Source organism: Puma concolor, chromosome D4 (genome assembly GCF_028749965.1).
Source record: "Puma concolor isolate L17-30 chromosome D4, mPumCon1.1.hap2, whole genome shotgun sequence".
Classification (NCBI taxonomy): domain Eukaryota; kingdom Metazoa; phylum Chordata; class Mammalia; order Carnivora; family Felidae; genus Puma; species Puma concolor.
The window spans coordinates 52155156-52182363 of record NC_141679.1 but is presented as its reverse complement, the minus strand read 5'-3'; the positions used below and the strand labels follow the sequence as shown (position 1 = coordinate 52182363).

Sequence of the window (27208 nt, the reverse complement as noted above, 5' to 3'; positions counted from 1 at the left end):
CCATCTCAAGAAATGTGAAATCATGACCTGAGCTGAAACCAAGAGTCAAATGCTTAACTGAGCTACCGAGGCGCCCCTACTAATTCTTTAAATGATTCCTTGGTCTTCCTTTCAGGAATGAATAAAAATAATGAATAATAATTAGTTCGAATATACTTTAACATGTATCCATTTATCCATACATTCATTAAGCAGAAATTTTTTGGTGCTACCTAGTTGAAGCTGTAATCCTGTCCACATGGATTCCGCATTCCAGTGAGGAAAAGAGATTACAGACAAACGAATGAAAAGAACGATTATAGGTTGTGATAGAAGGAGAACACGTTGGGGGTTCAGGAAACACCTCTTTGAGAGAGTGACTTGAACTGAGGTCTAAGGCATAAAAAGGTTCCAATTGCAGAGCATTCCAGGGAAAAGCAGAGTCCTTAGGTACTGAAACCAGAGTTTATTTATGAGAAGAACATGCAGAAGCCCGCCAAAATGAGAGAACAACTGTATGATATTCGAGGCATAGACTGTGGCCTGTTCATGTCAGAGCTCATAGGCCATGTGAAGATAATTGGGTTTTATTCCACGTACAATACAAAGCCACTGAAGAATTTTAAGCCAAGTGGTAAAATTGTGGTTTATTTCATCAAGTCTACTCTGGCTAGAGTGTGAGCAGTGGATTGTAAAGGGGTCATAAGTGGGATCAGTGAGAACAGGTACAAGGTTTTGCAGTGTTGTAGATGATCGATTATGGTGGCTTCAACTGGTGAGAGGAGAGAGCTGTATGGATTCTGGCTATATGTAGGGTTTGCAATTACCATGGAAAAGGAAGTTATTTCAAAAAGATCTTAGTGTTTCTGACTTAAGTACAAAGCGTATGTGTTAATTTCCTAGGAAGTAGGGACGACCTAGGAAGGTACATGAGGAAATTTAAGAGTTCCAGTTTGGAGTAAATTTAAAAGGTAGTAGATACCTTGGAGATTAAGATAATGGGCTCTGGGAAAGGTTCAAATCCCACCCTAATTGTTAACAGCAGTGGATCTTGAATAATTTAAACTAGGTTTCTGTTTTCCTATCTGTAAATATAGGGAGGTTAATAATATCTACCTTACTGACTTATTGTAAACATTAAATTAGATAATTCCTATAAAATGATAAGAGCAGTTCCTGATATACTGTAAGCAACAAAATAATAATTATCACTATTGTGAGTGCTCACACTAACAGTAATGTCAAGTAGAAAAGCTGACATACAAGTTTGAGTTTGAAGGAAAGTGACTGACATCCCAATTCTTTTAAGAAAGCATTACTATCAAATCAAAGTGTTGTACACCTTAAATTTACAGTGTTATATGTCAAGTGTATCTCAATTAATAAAGGTGGAAAAAAAGAACTTTTCACCTCATTATACTTTGAGTTAATAAGAAATATCCCGGGATAGCTTTTACTGTTTTCTTCGTAAACATACCTCTCTCCTTTACCCTTCTCTCTTTTTGTGTGTTGTGGAGGAGAGTTGACACAGAGTTGGGAAATAGCAGAAGACTCATCAAGACAATGAAAAGCCCGATTCTAATTCTAAAAATAACATTTCATTTCCCGTTTTTGACTTTACAATTATTTCAAAACTAGATTCTAGCTTTTAATTGATTGTATTGAAATTTCCTGCATAAATAGACCATAACTATTTTTTTTAATGTCTATTTATTTTGAGGCAGAGAGAGACAGAGCATGAACTGGGAAGGGGCAGAGAGAGAGGGAGACACAGAATCTGAAGCAGGCTCCATGCTCTGGGCTGTCAGCACAGAGCCCGACGCACGGCTCAAACTCAACTGTGAGATCATGAACTAAGCTGAAGTCAGATGCCCAACCGGCTGAGCCACCCAGGCGCCCTGACCATAACTATTTTTTAATGTTTATTTATTTTTAAGAGAAAGAGAGAGAGAAAGCTAGAAAGGGATGGGCAGAGAGAGAGGGAGACAGAGGATCTTAAGGAGGCTCTAGGCTATGTGCTGACAGCAGAGAGCCCTACACCTGCCCGAACCCATGAACCACGAGATCATGACTTGAGCTGAACTCGGATGCTTAACCGACCAAGTCACCCAAGAGCTGCTAAACCATAACTGTTTTTGATAACAGATTATGAGATTCCTCCGATGATAACTACTGAAACCATGAGGAATAATCTGAGATTTGCATGTTGACTTCATTGTCAAATTAACCTTTCCAATGGCAGGTTGATTGACAAGGTAAAAATACTTGCTCCTTCAGGTCTACATTGTAAAAAATTATAACACAATAACATTTTGCCTTCTGGAGTGAAAGACTGAAGTCTTCAGCTATATCAGTGTATTTGAACATGAGTTTCATCCATTTATCTATTTAATAAAAAAGGAAGTAATTTAATGAATACCTGGGTGGTAGATACTTCCTCACGTTCTGAGAATTCCAAGATAAAGATGACAATGTACTTCCTTTCAAGATGCAAGACCCCAAATATGTGAAGTGGATTAATCCCTATTGTGGTTCTTTAAAAGCTTTATAAAACAGGTGCTATGCAAATTTGAATTGTTATTGTTGTGGTCATTAATATATGAAGATCCTTCTAGAATCAAGTATCATTTTTTAACATGTTTTATTTACTTATTTTTTGATAACCTAGAAATAGAGTCATGCGAAGCAGGTCAGAGAAGAACATGGAGAGCGGCCACTGTCAGCATGAGGAGCCCAACAAATCAGCCTGGTAAGTGGCAAAAGTGATGCCTGGGTATCTTTTACTTTGTGTCATTACATCTGCCAATATTGTTTTTCATGTAAAAATCCCACATAGTTCACAAGCAAAAATAAGAATGCATCTAAAAGGAGACTGTGACATTCATTCTCTTTATTTACTTCAAAGACCTTAGGGAGATGGTATTCTGCAGGAATAGGCACGCATTTTGTTACAGACAGACATGGTATTATAGTAGTTTCATGACTTTGTGGCAGTTGCTTACTTCTTTGAGTCTTATTTTCCTTGTTTGAAAATGGAGATTATGGCAGTTATCTTATGTTTTCCTAAGAACTACATAAGAAATTGCATGTAAACAATTGATTTGTTTCCTTAGCATAGAAAAAGAGCTTAAAGATATAAGATTAATATTTATTGAATATTTTCCATGTGCCAAGTACTAAATGCTAACCACTTTACTGCATTGTTTCATTGAATACTCACAACAATGCTTAAGGGTAGAAGCTATTATTACTCTGATTTTACAGATGAAGAAATTGTACTATTAAAAATTATGTGACTTGTCTTTAAATCACATACTACTCTGATAGTTGTTTGCGTGCAGTCCTGTCTAATGCCAGAGTTTCTGTACTTGTATTCATTCATAAAGTCAGCAAACATTTATTGGCTATCTAACAAATGCCAAGCTTCTTTTAGCTGAGTTGCCATGCTACTCCCAAATGCTTAGTGCTTGCAATATAATAGCTGTATATTTATAAGAGACATTATAGCTTACAAATAATTTATGAGTAAGTAAAATTGTTTATTACTGGCACACCTTGTATGGAAGACAAAGTAGGGGTCACTATATATATTTTAAAGATGGAAAAATTGAGGTCCCTCCCACGAGATTAACTGGCTCACTGGATGTCTTACAAGCTCAGTGTTTCTCAAACTCTATGGTTAAGGGTCAGTTTTGTTGTTGTTGTTGTTGTTTTAGTTGTTATTTAAATTCCAGTGAGCCAACATACAGTGTAATTTTAGTTTCGGGTGTACAATACTGTGATTCCATACAATACCCAGTGTTCATCATAAGTACACTCCTTAATCCTCATCACCTATCTCATCCATGCCTCCACCCTCTAATAACCATCAGTTTGTTGTCTATATTTAAGAGTATGTTTCTTAGTTGGCCTATCTCTCTTTTTTCCCTTTGTTTGTTTGTTTTGTGTCTTAAATTTTACATATGAGTGAAATTATATGGTATTTGTTCTTCCCTGACTTACTTATTTTCCTTAGCATAAGACTCTCAGCTCTATCCACATCATTCCAAATGGCAAGATTTCATTCTTCTTTATGGTTGAGTAATATTCTGTATATCTATCTATATATCTGTCTAAATGTATGTATCTAAATGTCTATATCTGTATCTGTATCTATATCTATCTATGCATATCTACAACATCTTTATCAATTCCTCATTTGATGGACACTTGGTCTGTTTCCTTAATTTGGCTATTGTAGATAATGCTGCTATAAACATTGAATCTGTTGCAGACTGAATGTTTTTGCAAACATTAATTACTAGAGAAATAAAATGATCAAAAGGCAGACACAAAATACCCAAGCCCACATTTTTATTAATTGTCATTATTCTGTAGACATAAAATTATAAAATAGGTATAAAAATTTTTAATGCTTTCTCTCCATACTCTATTTTCCATACTCCTTGTGGTGCAGATTGGTTAGCATTCGCAGACTAACACTAGCCTGTAGACCAGACAGCAAGCCTTACAGCACCACTGATAGTCCTAATATGAGGCAGACCTAATGTTCAATCCTAGACCTTCGTTTTTCAGATGCAGCCCTTTTCATGTTACTTCATAGAGCCTCAACATACAGCCAGAAACCTGTATTATGGTCTAAGGTACAAGAAGATCAAATTCCTAATTGTTCAAATGAAACAAGTGCAAGAAGACTGACAATGACAAAGTATCTTTACAGAGTTATAGGAAATAATTGACATTAAAAAATGGAAAAACAATTGGAAGTTAATAGGAATGATTTCTTTTAAATTTACCTATCAGAAATCAAGGCTTAAAATTTTTAATAAGTGATGTTAAAAGAATTTCTCAAAATATGTTTTTTGTCTCTTCTTTTTTCATTCTGTCTAGTGTTGGAAAAGAGAAATTAGGTTGTATTTAGAATACTGGGCCTTATCAGTTGCCAAGCAGCGTAGAGACCTTGTATAACTCTAAGAGATAAAAGTGGCTCTTGGCCAGCTACAAAATGAAAATGAACTCATCTCACCACAACATTGAAAGGGCCTGAAAATAAATGTTACTTGTTCATTTCAAAAACTACTAAAGAAAATTGCAGCACTTTTGGTACACAGTAAGATGCATATTGCGTCAGCAATGAAAATTTACTTTGTAAGATGGTTTTGTGGCTTTCTCAGTTCTACTGAAATGGATCCAAATATTTACATGTGCTATTTTATTACATGCGCCATCTGTGTCAAAGTAGGATTGTACAGATATTCAAGAATAACTTTGGTTGTGAGTAAATATTAGAGGAAGATTAAATTTTTCTCCAAATGATGCTGGTGGATTTTTTTTATCATAGTTTAAGATGTCAGAAATATTTGTTCTTTTACAGTTCCACCAACTTAACAGTGCTTGATGGAGCTTAAAATGGCTATAAGGGTGTAGAGATGGTGGAAATTTATGACAACATTCAAAACTAGGACTTTCAGCCAATACATTATTATCTTCTGGAGAGACTTCCACATCACTAAATAGAAATTCACAATCTAAAGCAGAGCAAATAAAAATATGGCCTTAAATAATATAGACAGACTCTATGGCCTTCACTTACTTTTTTTTAAAGCTTTTATTTATTTATTTTGGGAGAGAGAGAGTGAGAACAAGGGAGGGGCAGAGAGAGAGAGAAAGAGAGAATCCCAAGCAGGATCCACACTATCAGCCCAGAGGCCCACATGGGGCTCAGACTCATGAACCATGAGATCATGACCTGAGCTAAGATCAACAGTCAGACGCTTAACTGACTGAGCCATCCGGGCACCCCAGCCCTTCACTTTCTGCACCCTGACTCACAGATCCAAGAATGGTATCACTGAGAAAGTTAGGTAGTCATACCTGTTCACTCCTCTTCAGTCAGTGCCTTTTTATCCATTTGAGGATTATCTCTCTTACTCCCTCTCACTCCTTACATCCAAGGAGAAAGTTAGATAGTCCCAATAGACATTATACATGCAGTGATAATGGGACTAGAGACAGTAGTACTGTGTGTGTGCATGTGTTTGTGTAATACTTATTAGATCAGGATCAGAGGACCAAGAATTGGGAGAGAAGATGGTCTATCAACATTTTAGTAGGAGTGCTTTATATAACTGCCTGCTACTGCTTAGAATTTGGGCCTGAGGTTGTTCACAATCTACATTTGAACAGTGAAGTATAGTAGATGCTTTCTTCTAAAAACTAAGTTATCAGTAGGACCAAGAGCTAAGGGTCAGTCTTAGGTCTTATTTGTTGAAAAACACTACCCTTCAATAGATTTTTATCACATGTTCCAGTCAGGAAACAAGCAATAACAACCATAACAAAGCTGGATAGTGATTATGTGACACAAGAAATGGAAAGCCTCAGAGGTAAAACAAATGTAAAACAATGAGTTAATACAGAAAAAAGAAAAAAAAATATTTTAGAAAAAATTTTGTCATCCTTACAAATGCATTGATTGACTTAGAAATAGAAGCCATAGAAATTGAAAAAGTTGAAATGCAAAGAACTGAGAAAAAACAGAAAATGTAACAGACGAAGTAAATCTGCCTTTGGAGGCAACAAATAATGTAATCAGCTTTGTGGAAAGCAAACTGAATAAGCACTCCTAGAGTGCAGAGGACCAGGACAAATGAGGAAATGATGAAAAAAAATTACCAATATGGAAAAGAAAAATCAAACATGCAGGCAATTATTTATGAGAAAAAGAGAAAAGGAATAAAAAAAAGCAGTCATCAAAGAATCACTAGGAAAAAAAAAAGGCTTGTTCAAGAAAGAAATAGGCAGGGTTTTAAAACTCTAGATTTTATTTGCTAAGATCTAAGATTTTTTTTTCATATTGCATCAGAACTTCCTATTCTTTATTTTTTTTTCTTTTTTTTTTTTTAAATTTTTTTTTTTTCAACGTTTATTTATTTTTGGGATAGAGAGAGACAGAGCATGAACGGGGGAGGGGCAGAGAGAGAGGGAGACACAGAATCGGAAACAGGCTCCAGGCTCTGAGCCATCAGCCCAGAGCCTGACGCGGGGCTCGAACTCACGGACCGCGAGATCGTGACCTGGCTGAAGTCGGACGCTTAACCGACTGCGCCACCCAGGCACCCCAGAACTTCCTATTCTTTAAAAGTTAGGAAAATCTAGGGGTAAACAGACAAAGATTATTGTGAATCTGATAGTCTTGTGGGTTTCTTTGCTTGATATAGTGCTTCATGCTTCTGGACTATACAAGCTTGGTCTATTCAGGTTTTCTTGTTTTCCTTAGACAATTTTGATAATTTGTGTTAACCTAGAGAAACGATCAATGTTGAATACTTTTCCATGCATGACCATACATTTATAAAAAAAAGAAAAGACTTGAGGGCTGCCTGGGTGGCTCAGTTGGTTAAGTGTCATAAGTCTTGATTTCAGCTCAGGTCATGATCTCACGGTTCATGACTTTGAGCCCTATCAGGCTCTGTGCTGATAGGGTGAAGCCTACCTGGCATTCTCTCCCTCTCTCTCTCTTTCTCTTTCTCTCTCTCTCTCTCTCCCCCTGCCCCACTCATGTGCCTGCTCTCTCTTTCTCTCTCAAAAAAATAAACAATAAAAAAGAAAAATACTTGAAGTCAATGCATCAGTGAAATAATGATTAATAAGTTATTTTAATTTTTCTATCTTAATCTCTTCTATTTTCTGACCTAGAAAAAAGTCATATCTCATTGGTTAATCAAAGGTTTTATTGAAATATACTTAAGAAAAGTGCACAAGGTGCACCTGCGTGGCTCAGTCGGTTGGGTGTCTGATATCGGCTCAGGTCGTGATCTCACAGTTCGCAAGTTAGAGCCTTGCATCGGGCTCTGTGCTGACAGTCCGGGTCCTGGAGCCTGCTTCGGATTCTGTGTCTCCCTCTCCCTTTGCCCCACCCCTGCTTGCTCTGTGTCTTTCAAAACTGAATAAATATTTAAAAAAAAAATTTAAAAAGAGCAGTGCACAAATAATAGGTAAACAACTCAATAAATATGGCATAGCCCACAAACATGTGTAATGACCACTCAAATTAGGAAATAAAATATAACCAACAAAATTGAAGGTGCTCTTTTCTTTCTGATCATAAATCCCAATCCTCTATAAGGAAACCACTTTTCTGAATTCTAATATTGTACATTATTTTACATTTTTTGAGTTTTATAAAAAGGACTGATAGAGTTTGTTCTTTGTGTACTTCTTGGATCTCAACATTATTTATGTGAGATTTCTATGTACAGGAGTAATTTAGTTTTCAGTGCTATCTGCTATTCCATCATGGCCAATCTTTAGTGCTTCCAGTCTTCTATATGCCTTTTGGGACATGCAAGTGCACATTTCTATTGGATGTACAATTACTTATATGGGACTTTTGTGTTCATTTTTAGTCAATAACTACTAATTTTCCAAACTGGCATACTAATTTATATGCCCACCAGCAAGGTATATGCATTCTGGTTGGTCTGTATCCTTACCATGCTTGGTAATTATCAGGGATTTTTATTTTATCCATTATGTTGGGTGTGTTGTGCTATCCCATTGTGGTTTTAAATAACATTTCCATAATTGCTGTTAATTGTGGTATTGCTACTCCACATCAACATTCTCTGGGTACTTCCAAACTAAAAGGCAAATGGAGATTTAGAGGAGGTATTAAGAACACTAAATGAAAATTTGATCTGAAGGGACCTAAAATTCCCCTTTACCTAGGAAATGTTTTAAAGTATTTAATAATGTCTGTTATTAAATGTATGGAAGCCTAGCAATCTCATTCAACTTAAAATCCAACTTACCAATTTTGCTGAACTTCTACTTTCCCTTTAGCTAATTAATGCAAAGCAATCTATCAATTTTGTCTTGTTTCATTGGTTACAAACCAATCTTATGAGAGTAGAATCACAGTTGGATGGTGATGATTGGAGTTTGTTGCAAGAGAGCGATTGCACACTCCATTTCCGTGTTGGGAAAACTAATTATTTGCCCAGCCATTTGAAACTAGGGATGACACATGGGCAATAGGCGTGGAAACAATCCAGGAGGGCAGCGTTCGTGTCAGATTTTGACAGAGGGCCTAGGTTTTTCACCTATGCAGCAAGCGTGACAGCTCCATCACTTTTCCAGGCATTTCCTCTGGTGGGCTGTGCAATGGCTCATTTGCTTCCAGCAGTTCTAGTTTCCAAACAGTGTGAGTGTTTGGCTGATGTGTTATTGAGACAATTTAGATGTGATACTAGGTTGTGAAATGGGATGTTTTATTTTTAATGAAACCATATTATCAGAAATGAGCTTGATCAGATTTGTGGTTGCCCGAGGCAGGGGTAGGGGGTGGGGGAGTTGGATGAATGTGATCAAAAGGTACAGACTTCTCATTAGAAGATAAGTAAGTACTGGATATGTAATGCACAGTATGATGACTATAGTTAACACTACTGTATGCTCTATTTGAAAGTTGTTAAGAAAGTAGACATTAAGAGTTCTCATCCAAGGATAAAAAAAACACATTTTTTCTTTTTTTTTTTTTTTTGTATCAATATGAGATGATGGATATGAACTTACTGTATTAATCATTTCACAATATTTGTAAGTGAAGTCACTATGCTGTGTATCTTAAACTTACAAAATGCTGTATGTTGGTTATATCCCAATAAAACTAGGGAAAAAAGTAATTAGCTAGATCCAAATGCACTATTGTAATGCAATGTACATAATATAAAATTTACTATTTTAACCATTTTAAGTGTATAGATATGTGTTAGTGGACATCTTCACATTGTTTTGCAATTGTCACCATCATCTATCTCCAAACCTTTTCCATATACCAACCTCAATCACATGCAAACATTCTACTACTTTATGGTTTTACCACCCTTATATGTATAGTGTGTATCCATTAACACAGATGTATAGTTATTTCTTATGAATTTGTCTTTTAAATCTTGTAGAAAACAAAGTGTGAAGTTATAAGCCAAAATTATAACAGTATTGTTATTTATATTGTTTTGCATATTTACTTTTACCAGAGAGTCAGTATGGTCTTTGTGTCAAACTTGTTCCAGCTACATTGTTTGGTACTCTAACATATGATTAAAGGGAGAAAAAGCTGATATTAAGAGTCAACTAAGTTGAATTTTTTTTTATTGGTAGATCAAATCTTCTTCATTTGTCTCTGAGTCTTACCACCAGAGTTAGTTTTGAATTAATTATTTATAAGCAATAATTTTAGTAATGTTTAATCAATGTCTAGCACCATTCCTGTGGCTAAGCGATGTGTGCATGATATAGAGGTGTCTGGGTAATTTTATTTATGCCTTCTGTTAGATTTAATAAAAGAAAAGAAACCCTGAATTTCAAGTAACATATTAGTGAAATCAATGCTCTGCTGAAAGTCTAAGGTAGTAAGCTATTAATTCATTTTCCATAGCCATCTTCTTACCCTAAAATAAAAACCTGACAAATGGCCTTAAATAAGAATTTCTGAAAAGCTTTATTAACAAAGAAATAAACATAATTGAGAGGAATTATGGAGATTATGATCCATTCATTTAGGCATCTCCATTTTCCCCAGTTGTGCCCTGATGTCATTTACAGATTTCTCCCCGAAAACATGGCTTTAAAACAGGAACACTTGTAATCAGTTTTACATAAAGTGAACTCTATGTTTAGCCTATGCTAAAGAAACAAAAATCACTGGAAATAATAGTCATGTGAAGCATTGGAAAAAAAAATTAGATGGAATTATTAAAAAGGGGAGAGTTCAGGGGCACCTGCGTGTCTCAGTCGGTTGAGCATCCAACTTCAGCTCAGATCTTTTGGTTTGTGGATTTGAGCCTCACATCAGGTTCTGTGCTGACAGCTCAGAGCCTGAGCCTGCTTCGGATTCTGTGTCTGCTTCTCTTTCTGCTCCTCCCAGCTCGTGCTCTGTCTCTCTCCCAAAAATAAATAAACATTAAAAAATTTAGAGTGGGAGAGAGAGCCAAAGCATAAGAGACTCTTAAAAACTGAGAACAAACTGAGGGTTGATGGGGGGGTGGGAGGGAGGGGAGGGTAGGTGATGGGCATTGAAGAGGGCATCTTTTGGGATGAGCACTGGGTGTTGTATGGAAACTAATTTGACAATAAATTTCATATAATAAAAAAAATAAAAAAATAAAAATATATAAATAAAAACAAAAAATTTAAAAACAAGTGCGGAGGGAGTGCTGAACTCTCATCCATTCAAACAACTATTACATAAAACTTAGATTTCATTTCTATTCATGCATATTTATTCTTCAAGAAAAATGAATGTGTAAAAACCCTTCTAGGCACATTATTATCATTTTCCTGGCAGAAGAAAACAAAGAGAAGTAGTTACATCATAACATTGGAATAGAATTTATGCCAATCACTCTATAGTGATACAGTGATATAGCTTGGATTCTGTGATACATAGAATTCCTTTGTTTATTTAATTACAAGGAGAAAAAATAACTGAACTTTGTGCTATGAAATCGGGGTTCATGGCATAGACTAGCAGGATTATGAAGTGAGAAAAGTTTCCCTGAACAGAATGGCAGTTTCTTTCCAACCCTGGATGTTAGAAAAATGTTTTGTCTTGATGGATTCTACAAAACAAAATCCTAGCAAGATACTGATCAAGCAAATTCATAGAAACATTCTTGATAAAGTGTCATTGATGGATTATTTTCTTATACAGGCATAATATGAAGTACATTAAAATGATAACAAGCTTGTTTCTTGTAAATTCAAATGACAAAAAAAAATAAGTCTTTATTAGGACAGGAAGAAGTGAATACAAGATACTTTTTTTTTGAAAACACTTTTTTTTCTCTTTTTTATTTCAAGTTTTTATTTAAATTCAAGTTAGTTAACATAAAGTGTAATCCTGGTTTCAAGAGTAGGAAATCACTTACAGTGCTCATCATAACAAGTGCCCTCCTTACCACCCATCACCCATTTAGCCAGTCACCCCTCCACCTCCCTCCATCAACCCCTATTTTGTTCTCTGTCATTAAGATACTTTAAATTTATAAGCTCCATTGACATTTTTCCCTGTCAACTATACTCAATTAAAACAGCTAATATAGACTTACATTAATTTAATTAAATCACTATATAATCCCTTAACTTCTTTTTTTGATCATTGAATTATAAAACTTTCTGATAAGTCAACTTGGCTTCTCCTCTTCATGGAAGCCATATCAAGTGAGCATTTTTCACACAACTACAAAGTACGTGCACACACACACACACACGTCTGTAAATTCAAGTAAAAGTCCATGATTTTGCATTTATAGCAGCTCAGATGACCTTTCGACAGACCATTCTCTTCTAACCTTCAAGGCTAAATCTTTTTACTTCATGTAACTTGGTCCTTTACTCACTAGAAATGCAAAATACTAATATACCTAAAATCCAGACTTTTGATCAGCCATATTGGAAGATAGGCAAATGTTTTCCTCCTTTTCACTTTTTATTCCTTTTTCCAATTTTTTTTTTTTTTTTTGCCTAGTGATCTAACGTCTTTTCCACTGACATCTCACTCCCTTAACAAATCAATTATATTTTAGGTATCAGATGAAAAGAATTTGATAAATTACTTCATATTAAATTGAAACTAATGGTTAGGCTCTACTTTATAATAGTATTTTCCTTTAGTGAAGATATTACATACCTATACAAGGAATTATAGGCTCTCATGATAAAAACTAGAGGCAATATTTATTTACTCTAAAATTTGTGTGATCATAAACTTTGTTGTCCAAACTAAGAAATCCTTGATAGTGAAAAGGACACTATTAATAATTGCACGGGGATAACAGTATAAACTGGGACTGTGCCTGGCAATTCAGAACATATGGTCCCTCAGCCTACAATGTCAATTCCTAGCCCTAGGCTTTTCTATCCAAAGTATCCAGCCCTTCATATGGTTCCCACAATTTGCAGACATATGCTATTTTGTAAAACTTCATTCAAAACAAATGGGGTGTATTGTCATTAAGGTATCCCTGAGATGACTTAGAAATTTTAGGCTAGGTAATTTTCTAGATTTTAGTATGGAAAATGTGGTTGGTATTAGTATAGTAGATGGCTAGTGCAGTATGTGGTCCCTTGAAAATGCATTGAACTTGATTTCTACTTGTTTCTATCCTTTAAAAGCCAAGTTACTGTATGAATTTACATTACTTCATTGAGCCTCTATTTCTTGTCTATAGAGTGGTGGAGGAAAGTAATTAGAATTGAGGATGCTTAAAGATATTTCCAGCACTGATATTCTGAGTCTGAGCAAGAGTTATGATAAACTTTCCTATTTCCAATAAATAATACCACAGACTAAAAAAATCATTTATATACAATTTATGTCAATTTTTAGATCCCTCTAATAATGTCTGAGGAAAAGGGGAACAAATCTTCAAATCCATTTTTCCCCTATTATTATATTTGTTTATGCACCAAGTGTGTTTGATCTCTGTTGAAAGTGAAATGCCATTGGAAATTCCACTATAAGATATTTTGGTGAGAATATGATGAATGTTGGTGCAGCATGGGACCCCGTTTATTGATTATGAAATGAAAATAAGGGTGCTACTTTTTGTTTTATTGATTATTAAAACATGATTTAAAGCATGTTGTCTGTAATAATTCTGTATTATACTGCAGAAAAGAATACCATTTTGGGGACTCTGGAATGATTTCTGACAATAATAAAGGTTATATAATTGTTCTTTCTTTGCCTATGCAGTCATAGATAGGGTTAGGTTCTCTGGAAAGACCATTCAGTTTCTCTGGTTCTAGGATTAAAAAAATAGCATGAGTTAGGAGTGAGGTTAAGCAAAGATAAATAAATATAAACGTTGGTATTAAGTTAAGGATAACTTTGGAAGAGAACCAATACAGGATTTAGAAGCTGACAGATCATATTTCAAATTTTGGCCCCACTGGTATTGGCTTTGTAACCTTATATCCAGTTACTTATCTTCTTTGGACCTTAGTTCCCTCATATGTAAGGTGGACTGTTGATATCTAACTCATGGAATAGTTATAAATAATACAAACAAGTAGAGCTGTTGCAATAACTTTAATGTCACATATCTCAAACCATTTACTGTTTCTTGCTTGAGAATCTGGAACAAATATGATCAGGAACTGCTACTTCAGCCACTTGTCTTTGGATCTTGTTATTTTTCGTAATCTTTGTACTAGACTCTTATAAATTGTCCCTGTGTCCTTGCTCCTCCTCACCCCAAATGAAATCATTAATGACCTAATTTGCAAGCTGTGCTGATGTCAGACAAGCTGATGTATCAGTTGGTGGGAATGACTCCTATCTTTCAGGACACCAGTGCCAAATATTTGGTACTTATTAATCTCTTTGCATCCTAAATAATCCAACATGCCTTTTTATTATTTTTTTTTAGTTTTTAGTCATTTGTAATAAAAATAAATGAATATGTGTCTAGTCTAAGTCATGGATACTTTATTTGACACAAAATGTGTTAAAATCTTTGACAGAATAAGTGAAAATGTAAGATGCCCTAAAAGGCTAGAACACACCATTTTATAGGAACCCCCTAAATAACTGAGAGTGAGGGATGAATGGCAGGGGGAGAACATGGAGGTTGTGAAAAGACCTGTTTGTATAGCACTTTAGGCTCCCACTGAGGTCAATCAAGAATTGTCTTATTATTATCTCAACATTGTGTAATATGCTCCAAATGCCCATCTTGAATATTATTTTGATTTGTATTCCTTTAGAATAAACTTCAATTTCCAGTACTATCTGCTATCATTGTATGTTGTTATAATGGTGAATCAAATATTTGTGGCAGATTAGATTTCTCTTTGTATTGGGAGAAAAAAAGGAAAAGAAGATGACAAGGAAGGAGAAGCAGGAGTGGATTTGTGCCCAAGTGTTTAGGATCATAGTATAGTTGCAATGGTATCTGGGTACTTTTAACCTATGGAGATTATTTTTTTAATTCACAAACTTTTAAAATTAATTTTTAATTAAATTGTAGTTATGATAGAGACCTGGGTTTCTAGACATTTTTAATCTACTTGTAATATGAGGTGGAGTTCTTGGTAACTTATCTTTTTTTCAAAGTTTTTATTTAAATTCCAGTTAGTTAACATATAATGTCTTATTAGTTTCAGGTGTAAAATATAGTGATTAATCGCTTCTGTACAATAGTCAGTGTTGATCACAAGTGCACTCCTTAATCCCCATAATCTATTTCAGCCATCCCCCAACCCACCTACCCTCCAATGACCCTCAGGTTGTTCTCTTTATAGTTAAGAGTCTGCTTAGTGGTTTGCCTCCCTCTCTCTTTTCCCTTTGCAATATTTATAGCAGCATTATCTACAATAGCCAAGTGTCTGTGGACTGATGAATTCATAGATAGATAGATAGATAACATATACATATATAAATAATGTATATTGCATATACATATATACATAATATATATTACATATATATATACATACATACACACACAGTGGAATATTACTCAACCATAAAAAAGAATGTTATCTTGCCATTTGCAATGATGTAGTTGGAGATAGAGTGTATTATGCTAAATGAAATAGGTAGGTCAGAGAAAGACAAATACCATGTGATTTCACTCATATGTGGAATTTAAGAAAGATAACATATTTTCTTAACTTCCCCACACTTGTCCTGCAGGCTGGAATAAACATCTTACCATAGAATACCATCCATCTTGAAACCCCTTGTCAAATACCCATACATTAAATAAATTAATTCCCAAGGGAGAAGAAAATATCTTGTTGTAAATGTACCATATTTAACGTTGTATTTTCATTGAAAGAACATTTTTCTACCTGCATCGCATGAAGATTTTCAGTTTGCTCATTTTTTCCCTACTGCACTCCATTCTTATGTATAATCCTAGTTGCATCTTTCAGTTTTAAGAAGTAGCCTCTAATCCAGATTTTAATAAGTCTTGCTTTACTGCAAAGCTGTTTTCAGTATTGGAAAATGCATTTAGGTGAGCATAGAGCTATATTTTTCTAGTAGTTCTCAGAAAGTTTGCAAACACACCAATATTTCATACATCCAGAGATCATTGGTTTTGCAACCTTGACCACCAAGAACATTTCTAAGATTGTAAAAGGATTCTGAGATTTAAGGACAGATATCACACCTCATGTGAGGTTTTGCACATAATGTATTTGCTCTTATATTAAACATAAATTTAACTAGTCCAATGACTTGGTTTTCCAGACTACAGAGAATTGGAGAGTCTCCTCAAGGTAGATGTACTGGCAGTGTCAAGAAGGGACAATTGACAGAATAGCAATGGATAAAATAAAAAACACTCAAATGTACAGATTTGAAAATTTACTACGGATATTGAAGTAAATCCCTTAGATGCTGAAAAATGAACATATGTTTACTATGTTTAAGAAAGACATGAATACATGATATCCCTTTTAAAAATAAATTGATGGGAGTCAGCTGCTGGTTTCTTTTGGGCATGTATTTCATGTTTATAAGTTCTCTTACGTGACTTCAGCAGATATTTTCTTTCAGGGTAAATAGGCAAACATACTGTCTTCACTTCAAACTGCAAAGCACATAACATGGTATTACAGTAGTGTAGAAACTTGAAGTCCTCTAAATATTTCTACTCTTTTAAGAATGCCAGATGATCATGTATTAATTTGGTAAATACAGTATTTTTAGAGAATCTTCTATGGACCAGGAACATTGAATCTCTGAAAACAACTGTGAACAAGACATTAACCTAACCAGGAGGAGCAAAAGTTTATATATGACCCTGGTCTCTCACTAATACTCATACCAAATGTCCCTTTACTCACAAACATTAAATGTGACACCTAGGAGAGGCTTAATCAGTGTCTCATTGATATTGATTCAACTTATAGTTCCATTTATTCTTCTCAGTAACCTAAATGAGGTGGAGATTACTATCTTCCCTATAGACCTTCAACAGGTCACTACATATCTGGAGCTCAGATTCATTAACTGTAAACTAGGTATATAAATACCTAACTTAGGGGCTTATTGTAAAGATTCAAGAAAAGCAATTACATGTGAAATACATAGTATTTGCATTGAGTGTGCTCAATCCTATTCTTTAATTTTTAAATTTTGTTTTAATTTTAGTTCCAGTGTAGTTAACATACAGTGTTATTAGTTTCAGGTGTACAATATAGTGATTTAACTGTTCCATACATTTCTCAGTGCTCATCAAAATAAATGCATTCTCAATCCCCTTCACCTATTAACTACCAGTTCTCTCTATTTAAAATCTGGGGGAGGGGGGTTATCTCTCTCTTTCTCCTTTGTTTTGTTTCTTAAATTATACATATGACCGAAATTATATGGTATTTGTTTTTTCTGACTGGCTAATTAGCCCTTAACATTGTACTCTCTATAACTCTACCATGTTGTTGAAAATGGCTAGATTTCCTTCTTTTTTATGGCTGAATAATTAATTCCATTGTGTGTGTATATAGATAGATATAGATAGATATAAACATAGATATAGATATAGATGATATAGACATAGACATAGATATAGATATAGATATAGATATAGATATAGATATAGATATAGATATAGATATATAGATATTTCTTCTTCTTTATCCATTTAGCTATTGATGGACACTTGGACTGCTTCTACAATTTGACTGTTGTAAATAATGCTGCAATAAACATAGAGGTGCATGTATCCCTTTTAATTTGTAGAGAGATTACTGGGTCATAGTGTGGTTCTATTTTCAATTTTTGGTTGCATCCATATTTTCTTCGACAGTGGCTACACCAGTTTTCATTCACACCCACTGTGCACAAGTGTTCCTTTTCCTCCACACCCTCGCCAACATTTATTATTTCTTGAATTTTTTATTTTAGCCATACTGACAGGTATGGGGTGATATCTCATTGTAGTTTTGATTCACATTTCCCTGATGATGTGTGAGGTTGAGCATCTTTTCATGTGTCTGTTGGCCATCTGTATTTCTTCTCTGGAGAAATGTCTGTTCATGTCTTCTGCCCATTTTTAATTGGATTATTTGTTTTTTGGGGGTTGAGTTGTATAAATTCTTTATATATTTTGGATACTAACCCTTTATCAAATATCTTCTCCCATTCAGCAGATTCTCTTTTAGTTATGTTGATTGTTTCCTTTGCTGTAAAGGAGCTTTTTATTTTGATGCAGTCCCGATAATTCATTTTTTCTTTTGTTTCCCTTGTCTCAAGAGATACATGTAGAAAGGTGTTGCTACAGCCAATGTCAAAGAAATTACTGCCTGAGCTCTCTTCTAGGATATTTATGGTTTCACATGTCACATTTAGGTCCTTAATTCATTTTTTGTTATTGTTGTTTTGGTGATATGGGCATTTTATTAATTACTTTTTTAAGTTTTTATTTAAATTCCAGTTAACGTACAGTAATACCAGTTTCAGAGGTACAATGTGTATAGTGTAAGAAAGTGGTCAAGTTTCATTCTTTTGCATGTAGCTATTTTTCCCAGCAACATTTATTGAAGAGACTGCTTTTTTCCCTTTGAATATTCTTGCCTACTTTGTCAAAGATTAATTGGTCATATAATTGTGGATTTATTTCTGGATTTTCTTTTCTGTTCTGTTGAACTATGCGTCTATTTTTATGCCAGTACCATACCGTTTTGATTACTACAGCTTTGTGATATAACTTGAAGTATGGAATTGTGATACCTCCAGCTTTGCTTTGTTTTTCAAGATTGCTTTGGCTGTTTGGCATCTTTTGTGGTTCCATATAAATTTTAGGATTGTATGTTTTTCTTCCATGAAAAATGCTGTTAGTATTTTGATAAGGATTGCATTATGTGTGTAGAGTGCTTTGGGTAGTAGAGACATTTTAACAATATTTGTTCTTCCAATCCATAAGCATGGATTGTGATTGTCTTTCCATTTCTTTCTGCCATCTTCAATTTCTATCATCAATATTTTATAGTTTTCAGAGTACAGATCTTTTACCTGTTTGGTTAAGTTTATTCCTAAGTGTTTATTGTTTTTGGTGCAATTGTAAATGGGACTGATTCCTTAATTTCTCTGCTGATTCATTATTAGTGTATAGAAATGAAATGGATTTCTGTAGGTTGATTTTGTATCCTGCAACTTTACTCAATTTATTTTTCAGTTCTAGTGTTTTTTCTTTGGTGGAGTCCTTTGGGTTTTCTATATAATGTGTCATGTCATCTACATATAGTGAAAGTTTTACTTCTTCCTCACCAATTTGGATGCCTTTTATTTATTTATTTATTTATTTATTTATTTATTTATTTGGCTGATTGCTATCGCTAGGGCTTCCAGTACTATGTTGAATACAAGTGGTGAGAGTGGACGTCCTTGTCTTGTTTCTAACCTAAGTGGGAGGAAGCTTTCAGTTTTTCCTCATTGAGTATGTTAGCTGTGGATTTTGCACATAAGACTTTTATTATGTTGAGGTATGTTCACTCTAAACCTAATTTGCTGGGAGTTTTTATCATGAATGCCATTCAATTCTTTTAAATGCAAATTTCCAGAGGATCCAATGAAAGAACCAGAACATCATGGAAGAATATGTTTTATTTCTTTAGAGTTTAGTTATGTCATTATTCTCATGATGTGAGCATAATTTACTTTTATGAAAATCAATGCAAAATATTTTTGCAATTTACTGTTGGGAGTGTTGGAATAGAACATACATTTACTGGTGCCAGGATTTTATTTTATGGATGATTATAAAATAAATCCCTTTTTTTGCATTGGAATTCTGTAATGTAGAATCATATTTCACATTTGGACTCTATATCTTTTTAACAGCTTGCTCCTGATTCCAGAATCCCCTAAAAATAAGCATGTAGCACTTTAGATTTTTTCATAGTTTCTTTTGACTTTTTCTTTTCTTAATTTTCACCTTATCTAATTTTTGGGCAGTGTTCAATTTGGATGGTGTAGTTAGAATGTGAGCCAAGTCAGACCTTCAAGAGTGGGCAGTTGATCTAGGAAGTTTTGGGAGTAGGATGGGGCAGAAGGTGAGGATGTGTCTCTGAAAACTAAAGTAAGCCTGACAGTAGTCATTAAATAGGAACCAGGAGCACAGAGCCCAGGGAGCAAATAATAAGGAAATACTTAATGGAAAATTATTTTGGAGAGGGAACTTTAGGTCCTAAGAGGATCAGTGTAAGACATAGTTTTAGCTCCAAAGCCTCTTGAATTCTTGGCAGTATTTCTAGATATGAAAAAAGACATCTATTAACAGTGATTCAGTTAATATAACTGAAATGAAGGCATTCTTGATGATGAATAGGCTAATCATTTGTCATGGGATAAAAACAAGGTTGAATGAAAACAATAGGAAATTTAGTTAATCTGCAGGTGGTTTTTGAGTTCTGAACACATGTCTCACACTGTATTAGGCATGGGGAAGTATAAAAATGTAGTAGAGCATTTATTGAGCCTTCAAGAAATTTATGTTGTGGTTGCAAAGTATCATTCTTCATTCTAGAGAAAAAAAAAAAAACTTCATAGAAGTATTTGTGACAAATTGTTTGTTTGCTCCTGAGATATGTGACATCTGGTACATTATGTGAACTAAAGCTAAAAGAACAATTTGTTGTTCATCCCTTAAAAGTAATTCTACCAGTTCATAAATTCACATCAATTCAATTTTCCCAGTTGTTTTCTCCTTAGTACTATAAACCTGAGCAGCACTGAGAGAAATTGATAATTATAGTCCTCTTTGTAATTTGCCTTGTAAAATCTTCTCATTAAAATTTGCTTTGTGGTACCCTGCCTGGATTGATTGCTAATTCTTTTCAGTGAGAATACTTTGGCTGAGTTGTGTTACTAATCAAAATGTAGGGGTGCCTGTGTGGCTCAGTCACTTAAATGTCCAACTCTTGATTTGGGCTGAGGTCATGATCTTACGATTTGTGAGATCAAGCCCCATATTAGGCTCTGAGCTGACAGTGTAGAGCCTGCTTGGGATTCACTTTCTCCCTCTCTTTCTGCCCCTCTCCTGCTTGCATTCTGTCTCCCTCCTTCTCTCTTTCTCTCTCAAAATAAATAAATAAGCATTAAAAAAAAAATCAAAATGTATACCTTTAAGCAACTTGGGGCAAAGAAGTAATGGTGCTACAGAAGAAAAGTAAACCATTAATGTGAAATTATATATAATGTTCCTCTTTCTTTTCCATAATGGCAAAGGTAGTTTTAGATTTCTGTAAATAGTATTTACATTAAAGCTTTCTTTGTGACTAGATGACAATACTGAGATGACAACATTATGACATATGATTCAGTCTCATTAATATATCTTAAGACTTCACTGTGCACTTTGCCAGCATTTCAGTCCTCTTTGAACAGCCTTTAAAAAATTTACTATACAATGAGATGTATAACTGGTCCTGGGAAAGAGAGAAGGTTCTTTTCTTATGGAAGAGGAAGGTCATGCACAGAGACCATGGACACTTTTTTTTTAACATTGTGACAGATTAAGTTTTCTTTTATCTCCATAGCTTTATACATTTCCATGATGTACTACTTGACTGTTTCCTTCTGGAATTAGCTCTATGAAAGATCATGTTCACTTATGATTTAAGTGGTTACTTAATATCACTTCAGTAATTTTAGGAAAGTATTCTTTCCTCAAAAATTATAGAAAATGGTTAATGCTTTCATAGTTCTGGAGGCTCCAAAACTAAGGAAACGGTGAGGAAAATACAACATTTGGAGAAGAAAAAGTCAAACATTATTTTGAATACATGCACATGAAGAATGAATACAGGATGACTCAAAGCATGGGTGTGTGGTAAAACCAATGATCCTTCATAATGGATGTAGTTTCCCCAAAAGAATCCTTGTTTCAAATCATGTCTTTTATGTTTATAGGCATTCCTTGACTTAGAAGCTTCAGATTAACAAATATTCAATATGTATGTATATATATCTATATCTATATCTACATCTACATCTACATCTACATCTACATCTACATCTACATCTATATCTATATCCAGTTTGTGCCATGCATATCAAGGAAAAGAGTCTTCATGGGTTTCCCAGGTGATAGTTTGAAATGAAGAGAGAAAGATGGCCCAGGTTTCAATGTGTAGAACACTAAGTAGTTCTTCACAGAGCTAAAATAGTCACTTGTCTGTACTCTGAAGATTTCAGCAGACCTCTTATATGAAAAGAGACTTCAGAAAGCCCAAATTGTACTTTCAGTGTTCTCGTTAACTTTTTTTTTTTTTCCTTTCCTCCTTAGAAATACCTCTGAGGTAGAAACCATGGAGAGGATAGACACTCTCAGAAAAGCCCTTGAGGCAGCTGTAAGTGAGGCAGCCCATTATCAAAGTAACTCTTGGTTTAGAGGTAGAATAGAAACAAATGGATAGGCTGAGGAGTCAGGCCAACCTCTGTAATCATATTTAAGTTGCATCTTGGTCTTAGCACCAACTAGCATGTGACTTCAACGCTTATTTTAGTTTGCTTGTCTGTAAAATGGTAACAACAATAGTACTTACCTTACAAAACTTGATGTGGTGATTGATAGCACAATACTTATAAAACATGTAACCACTGCACTTAAAGTGAACACTAAACAACTACTAGCCTTACAACCTGAATTAAATGCACTAACGAATGCAAGTTATCATTTGAGAAACAAAAAGTCTGAGGATAAAAATGAAAGGAAAGAAAATATATGGGGAATATGAAATGTAGAAGTACGAAAATGCTGAGCTAAGTCTTTAAAGATGAATGGATCAATCTGGTACACAAGGGCTTTCCAGATACAAGGTCAGCATGAGCAGAAAGAACAGCACATGGTTAAAAAATTCCATGGTGTAGTCAGGGAACTACAAAGTGTTTAGTATTGCAGGTATGTGCTGTGTATGGTTGGGGGCAGGTGGGAGATGTGATTTCAGAGCTAAGTAAAGGCTGTCTTATTTATGTACGTTGTTTGTGCCAGTCCTTATGGAGAGTAGAATGCCATTGACTACTTCTAATCAGGAGAGTAACCTGGCCTATTCTCCCAGACTGCTATGAGAGTAAATATTTAAATAATAAATACAGTTGTGTTGGTGTAGTCCCTCCTTAAAACCGTTTCATTGTACTATTAGTATTTTTTAATCCACTTTTCTATCCACCCATCTATTTTCCTCTTAGGCTCCCAATTTTAACTGTGTCCTGCACTCAGGCATGGATTTTGATTGTGTGCTTTTCTTGTTTGTCATTTAAGAACGAACCTGTTTTGTTGCTTTTTATATGAGTATAACTTTCTTATAAGTACATTAGAGGTAGGGTGGATTTGGCATCATCAGCATCATGTAAACATTTAGGTAGAAAATCATACTAATATTCAGAATACTTTGTAAATTAAAATTTTCTTATGAAATATATTTAAATTTTTTTTCTTCAAAATGTATCCACTTGTACAAATAGTGTTTATCAGTTAGAACAAAGATAGAGCTACTTTAATAGCCCAATATATAAGAGCAGACATGCAATCTTTGCATTCTGGAAAAAGAAGTGTGAACTGAGGATCACTTCAAATGTTAATGTTTTTTGTCCTGTCACCAATACCTCTTGCCATGACTCTCCTCTAACTCATATTCTCTCTGTGTAGCAAGCATGATGATTTCCTATATACAGGCAGAAGGGAAATTTAATTTTAAACTTCAGGAAATGGAAAGGCAATAGAGAAAGTCAGTGAAGGGGGTTGAAAATAAACTAGAAACATCAAAGATAAAAACAAAATGATTTTGGTAATTCTTAGTGCTTATTCTTATTACTAATGGTTGCATTCTGAAATTCAGCTAAGGAGGCTGAGAGGTGTTGAAAATGTTTCGCATTGTGTTTTAGCAGATGGTTAAGTAGTGTTTTTTACTCTAACTCATTCATCTGAAGCTCTTTCATCCGTATTAAAATTGTCCCAAAGGAAAAAATAAGTTTCAGAAATGTTTGCGATCCTTTATTTTGGGGGGGAAATCCATTTTCTATGATTTCTGTCAAGTGAAAAAACCTATTTAAAGGAATTATCTGTGATAATTCACTGCTTTGAATTGATTCCTTTTGTAGTATTGCTTCCCACACTTTCATTTTATTTTATTCAGTTCAAGTGTCTTTATCTTGAAGTTTCATAATCAAAAATCTATACAAAGTATGTGCATATCCAAAATACCAAAAATCTGCTCAAAATGTAACCTTCGAGCACCTTCTTTTATTACAGACTTCCTTATCTCTACTCCACCTTCTGTTGTCCATTTTTTGCCTGCTCATTGATCATTTAAATACATTATTCTCTAGGGATTATATCAACCCTTGTCAAAATTCTGTCTGAGTTCACTGAATGTGGTATGTGTTGGAGGGGAGGGAGGTGAATCACATACACCCCTTAAAATTAAGTACAAGTGTTGAAAAACAATGTTAACAAACTATCACAAAAGGGAAACTAAGGACAGTAAAATTGGCTTGTGTTTTTAATATACTGGGATTTATTATTTGTGAATCTAAGAAACTGAAAGTTAATAACATGAGATAGTAAGACTAAAGTCCTACTGTGCATCCTTCCGTGTGTGTGTGTGTGTGTGTGTGCTCTTCTAAGTAACCTCTTTAAGAGGTTTTTCTCTACTTCTGGTGCCATTTATTTTTCAAGACCATTTTTGGCATGTTTTGTAAGAATCTATTTCGAAGTCCTTGGTCCATCTTAATCTTTATAGTCCTCTAATTTCACCAATCCAACCATGAATGCAGACAGACTGCATGACAGCTATAGTAAAAATCAAAGGTATGGGTCAATATTCAGTATCTACATGGTTCAGAAGAGCCACCTGAGGGATTTTTTTTTTTAAATGGCACTAATCTGAAAAACAACTGTAATGTCACTGGTGCTTAGTACAGAATTAGAAAGCTGTTTAAATAATGTGCCATGGGCTTTGAAGTTGGTTGCCAAAGAAGACTTTTAAAAATATCTTGAGCAACAAGAACATCAATGAAATAAAGGGCTCAGCACACATTTGGTTGAATGTATTTTAGTGTTAGCAAGAATTCTGGTATGATTTTCTAGAAATGTGAATTGGATCATTTTACTCCTCTTTAAATTTTTTTTCAGAATCCCTATAATCTGTGTAGTGATTTTAAAAGAGACTCTTAAAAAACTGAGAACAAACTGAGGGTTGATGGAGGGTGGGAGGGAGGGGAAATTGGGTGATGGGCATTGAGGAGGGCACCTGTTGGGAGGAACACTGGGTGTCGTATGGAAACCAATTTGACAATATGTTCGATATTTAAAAAAATAAAAATAAAAAAATAAACTTTTTAAAAGTAAATATCTCTAAAAACAAAGAGGAGCAAATATGAAATTTTTTTGTCTTTAAATTAAAAATGTATCTGAATGTTTTGTTTACTTCACAACTTTAGAGATGTTTCAAAATTTTACTATTAAGCAAAACAGACAAAAAATTGCATCATATTTCTCCTGTATATTTTAATACCACACTGATATTACTTTCAACATTCATCTGTTCATCCATTATGCTGAACCAAAAAATATTAATTGAATATCTGCTGTACAGTATAAATTATGGAATTGTATGTACCTCACTATATTTTATCTATTTATATGAATATCTCTGTTAATAAATTTAATTTGTTTAGAGCAAGGACTTTTTTTATTCACTCTCATATTCCATTGATTAGCATAGTGCTCAAAAGAAGCTACTGAGAAAATATTGAATAAATAAAAATGTTTTTTTAACAATTATTCACAAAAGTTTATGGAACATTGTATATCACCCTTTGATTTCTTATTCCAGTATGATCCCCCTCAAATATGTCCTGTGTATTTTTATAAGTCACTGATCTTAAATGCAAATCCGAAACTCTTCCCAATTTTGTATATCTAGCTTTCCAGTTTTGCACAGCAAAGTTCAAAGTCCATGAATTTATTTTATTTTATTTATGTTTATTTATTTATTGTTGAGAGAGAGAGAGAACACAAGCAGGGGATGGGCAGAGAGAGAGGGAGACACAGAATTCGAAGCAAGCTCTGGGCTCTGACCTGCCAGTGCAGAGTCAGAGGTGGGCTCAAACTCACAAACTGTGAGATCATGACCTGAGCCAAAGTTGGACTCTTAAACGACTGAGCCAACCAGGTGCCCCATAAGTACACATCTTTAAATGTTTATTTATTTGAGAACGATAGAGCAACTGCACCCTTGAGTGTGCATGTGAGATGGGGAGGGGCAGAGAGAGAGGGAGACAGAGGATCCCAAACAGTCTCCACGCTGTCAGCATAGAACCAGTTGTGAGGTGTGGGGCTCAATCTCACGAACCGTGGGATCCTGACCTGCACCAAAATCAAGAGTTGGACGCTTAACTGACTGAGTCATCCAGGTGCCCCCAAAAGTCCACATCTTGAGCAAGACATGTAAGACCTTTGATTGTCTTCTGCCTGTTCTCTCAGTCTGAACTTCTGCAGGTCCATTCACTTCCTTACATTCCATTTTGTTTCGAAAATTTGTATGTAGTTTTTTTTTTAAGTTTATTTATTTTGAGAGAGAGCAGACAAGGGGCAGAGAGAGACGGGGAAAGATAGAATCCCAAGTAAGCACCGTACCAGCAGCACTGAGCCCAATGCGGTCCTTGAGCTCACACACCATGAGGTCATGACCTGAACCGAAACCAAGAGTTGGACACTCAACTGACTGAGCCATCAGACACCCCTGTACACATGATTTTATATTTTGCCTAGACTTCTCTTCTTTCTTGGATATAGAAAATTCCTACTCATTCTTCAAGACCCACCTCAGTCATTTCCATGTTTTTTAAAGTTTCCTTGACCCCAGATGTAACCACTTCACTTGGCATGCAGTCATTTTGCCGAATTTATACTTTTATTGAGGTATTCCCCAAATCATGTTTCAAGGAAATTAGTTCTGTAAGATACCAACAAGTGTTACTGCAGAGAGAAAAAGAAGTAGGGAATATCCTCTGCTCCAAAAAATTTGAGGGGTTGTGTGTTAAGTAAAATTACAAAGGTGTATTTATTCCAGGAATAGTCAGAGCCTCTATAGTTCTGATATTCATGGTCAATTTTCAAGAGCAGACTATATAATATACATTGTTTCCCATATATATTTCTCTATGGAAACCATCTTGCACACAATACTAAACATCCCATGAGAC

The 27208-nt window shown here is 34.7% G+C and overlaps 1 protein-coding gene across 4 annotated transcripts in view; it reads left to right on the top strand.

The window, feature by feature from the left end:
• The first annotated feature begins 2636 nt into the window (after window positions 1–2636).
• Window positions 2637–27208, top strand: part of LINGO2 (leucine rich repeat and Ig domain containing 2) — a 506668-nt gene continuing 482096 nt past the window's right edge. For 3 of the 4 annotated variants that reach the window (XR_015243594.1, XM_086685450.1, XM_086685451.1), the window contains exon 1: window positions 2637–2728. The gene's annotated coding sequence lies outside the window, so the exon portion shown is untranslated. The remainder of the gene's footprint in view (window positions 2729–27208) is intronic. The other variant, XM_025912591.2, reaches the window with a different exon arrangement.